This window comes from Artemia franciscana, unplaced genomic scaffold (genome assembly GCF_032884065.1).
Source record: "Artemia franciscana unplaced genomic scaffold, ASM3288406v1 Scaffold_8477, whole genome shotgun sequence".
Lineage (NCBI taxonomy): Eukaryota > Metazoa > Arthropoda > Branchiopoda > Anostraca > Artemiidae > Artemia > Artemia franciscana.
The window spans coordinates 1-3,792 of record NW_027068454.1 but is presented as its reverse complement, the minus strand read 5'-3'; the positions used below and the strand labels follow the sequence as shown (position 1 = coordinate 3,792).

The following is a 3,792-nucleotide window of genomic DNA, read 5'->3' as shown; positions in this document are numbered from 1 at the left end:
AAATACCCTCGATATCAGTTTTGACCTTAATGTTTAAAATTTTAATCCAAATTCTCTTTTTTGTGGGAGTATAAAGTGCAAAAAATGACAAATTTGATATGACATTTTGTTATCTAAAAATGATTAAATCTTAATATTTTGCTGGAATGAGCTCTATCTTGACATCCTAAAACAAATATTACCATTATGATCACTCGAAGAAACAGCTAAAAAAACGGTTGCATATCTTTAAGCATCTTTGTTGGGAAGAATAAACAATTTATATCGTAAGTGTGCATTATATTCAAGGCCTTTCCTAACAAACCTATTGTTTATCAACAAAATACGATTTGAAATAATAAAACATTTTACTAGTCCTTTGTTTTCTAAAGTTATCTGATCAAAATTTTGAGAGAGCGGTAATAACTACTGTGGGGAGTAAAAATAACCCCCCCAAGCCACAGGGAGACGCCTGTAAGCTATGAAATGTATTCAATCTGTACGCATAGTATTTGTTATAGAGGAGTATACACACTTTTTGAGAGGGGGATTTTGTGCCTAGGGTGGGTTTCTTTGGTAGAATTTTTAATGGAGAGGGAAATTTCTGGGGGAGGGGGTTTTCCATGGAAAATTCTACATGGGGCGATCTGATAGAATTACTGTTCGAAATTATTTTTAATTGTCATAATCTCTTTCCAAAGTCAGATTTTTACTGAAGATGGTTCAGGAAAAATTATTCTGAGGCTATTTTCATTTTGGATTTCCAGAAAAACCATTTTACGGAAAGAGAGGATTTCAGAAGCTATTGAGGAAATTATTGGAAATTAGTATTTTCAAATGACAGCATGCTAAGGAGTATTTTTCAAGCTGAATCGACCGCAAGAAAATTTACGGGGGCGAGTTTCTTACTGTCTGGAGGGGGTTTTACGGGAATTAGTTTACATGGTAGAAATTCCTACGCACGAGTTTCCTGTGAGAAGGAAATATTTAAGAAGAGTGAACCAAATCTACGGGCGTTATTTAAAAATGATCAGAATAAAAAAAAAACAGATTTTTTAACTGAAAGTAAAGATCATTAAAACTCAAATGAACAGGATTTACTTTTGTATATGAAGGGAATACCCCCCTCCTCAATACTGTTATTTACGCTGAAGTTTGACTGTCCAAATTTCTTAAGAACAGCTGCATAAACATTGGTCGTTTGAATAGAAAAGGAAGCATTTCGTAAAGTCCTTAAAGCTTTAGCGTAAAGAGCAAGGCATTGTGGAGGGAAGCGACTCCTTCATAAACAGTTTCTGTTTGTTTTGAATTTTAATTTTGCTCCTTACTTTCCAAAAAAGACTTCTTCAGTTAATATCCGTTACAATTATTGTTTTGTAGGAATAAAAGGTACAAAAAATTACAAATTTGTTATTTAAAAATGACTAAATTTTAAGATTCTGATGGAATGAACTCCATCTTGACATTCTAAAACAAATAGGTTTTACCGTTATAATCACTTAAAGAAACGTGTAAAAAACGGTTGCATATCCCTAAGTATCTTTGCAGGGAAGAATATACAATCTGTATCTTAACTACGTATTGTATTTAAGGCCTTTCCGACATCTTTAAGCTATGAAATTTGCAAGATCTACGTATATAATTTGTTTTTGGGAAGCATAGACACTTTCGGAGCGGGATATTTTGTGGTTGGGGCGAGTTTCTGTGGTAGAATTTTTCATGGAGAGTGAAATTTCTGGGGGAAAATTCTGTAGGAATTTCTACCTGGGGCGATTTAAAAGAATTAAAAAATACGATTTTTTTTAACTATAAGTAAAGATCTTTAAAACAAATGAACATAATTTATTTTGTATATGAAGGGGCTGCCGCCCCCCCTCAATACGTTGCTATGTACGTTAATTTGACTGTCACAATTTTTTAAGAACAACTACTGAAACACGGGTCGCTTAATTAGAAAAGAAGTTTTTTTTTTAAAGCACTTAAAAGCTTTAACGTAAAGAGCAAGGTACGGAAAAGGAGAATAAACCCTTCATAAACAATAATTTCTGTTCATTTCAAGTTTTAATGGTGTTCCTTACTTTCAGAAAAAAAAACCTTCATTTAATATCCATTACATTAATGCATGGCTTAGTGTTTTTACACATTAAGTGCCATTTTTCATGCCTGATCAACATCCACAGGTTTGTATTCTTTCAAGAAAAATAAATATCTCAAGCGCCATTTGGAGAGCAGAAGGGTATATAATCTCAAAAAATAAAACCCTTCTTGCTTCTCATTTTAGTCAAGATATCTGTAATAATAAATGTAATAATAATTTTTGACAAGTCACTACAGACAGAGCATCATATTAAATATGATCTAAATCATTTTTGAAACTCATAAATTTGAGTCTTCATCTAACAAATCAAATGACTAAATTGTAATTGAAAATATATCTTTCATTTTATGAAACCAGCTTTTAAGCTTCCTAGAGGGTTTCTAAATTATTTCTGGCCTGTATTATTATTATTACATAAGTCATTTCATGAATCAAGTGTCCTATACTTGGTTGTATCTTTTGCTTTGTTTATTATTTCGATTTTTTATCTTTTTATCAAAACTACAGAATAGGGTTGGATTTCAAGTGAAATTTTTTAGCCGAAGTATGACCCTCGAGGCTTTACGATAATTTGTTAAATGTCCGTTAGTGTTGATATTATAGGACTATAAATCTTTCATTTTCTTTAAGGCTACAAAATGTTTGCAGCTGCAACGAATCCAAGGACCAAAGATAACGGAAGTATTCTCTGTACCAGATCAGAAAATTTAATCTGTGAGTAAAAGAAGAAAAGACTGTGTATTTTATAAAACAGTCTCTTGTTTCTAATAAAGTTTATCGATTCAATGCTTCTTTTAATTTTTTTTTTTCAATGCCAACGAGTACTAGATAGGTATGAGACAAAGGCTAGGTGAAGTAAAGTTGACCGAATAGAGTGAAAGGATATGAGGATAAAACAATAATTCCAGATAGGATAGAATTGCCCTTTTCCAAGGAATATGGCCATTTAAATCCGTTTCAATAATAGTCCCACTAGATATAAAACAAGCAAAAATAAAAAAAAAATCCTATTTGAACGAAAACCATCTACAAAGTTTAACTAAATTTTCTGTACAATATCCTCCAAAAATATAATTTATACATAAATGAACAAATATATTTTTAAATAAAATATCTACATTTATTTTTGTAGATCCTACACCTCAGAAGAAGTCATTTATAAATCCTAAATTTAAAAGACATCCCTTTTTTAGACATTAATTTATCTCTCAACTGCCATCTTTTGATCAAAGTATTTATTGTACCACTGAATTCCAGCGGACCCATAATTATTAAGCGAAAATACATTTGCCATTGGTTCATATTAGCTTATGGAACAAAAACCAGTTTTTTGACGTAGCGCCTAAACGTACCACTTTTCAAAAGCGTCCTTTTTGGTTTAGAACCGGCATGTCATCACCTTCCTATTAGCCTATTAAGAAAAACGAGTTTTGTGACGTCAGGTCTAAGACGTGCCCGGATTCGATATTTGTGTCTTTTTTAATGAAATTGGCATGGCCGCAAGAAACCTGTTTTCTAACATGCCATGAACGGCTAGGCCTGTTTTCGAGAGACCCGGAATTGAATGAGCACAATGTCATGCGAAGAATTTATTATTAATAAGTGTACTCATGAATAATCATGTTGTGGGTAAGCTTTTTGTTCGAATTACTTCGTAAAATGAGAATCTTAGCCATTTGTGAATTTTATCCAAAACGGGAATCGGTCAAATGAAA

The 3,792-nt window shown here is 32.2% G+C and overlaps 1 long non-coding RNA gene across 1 annotated transcript; it reads left to right on the top strand.

The window, feature by feature from the left end:
* Window positions 1-24: 24 nt before the first annotated feature.
* LOC136043702 (uncharacterized) lies at window positions 25-2,863 on the top strand. The gene is made up of 2 exons (XR_010621690.1): window positions 25-266; window positions 2,708-2,863. It is a non-coding gene; the product is annotated as an uncharacterized LOC136043702 (long non-coding RNA).
* The last annotated feature ends 929 nt before the right edge of the window (window positions 2,864-3,792 follow it).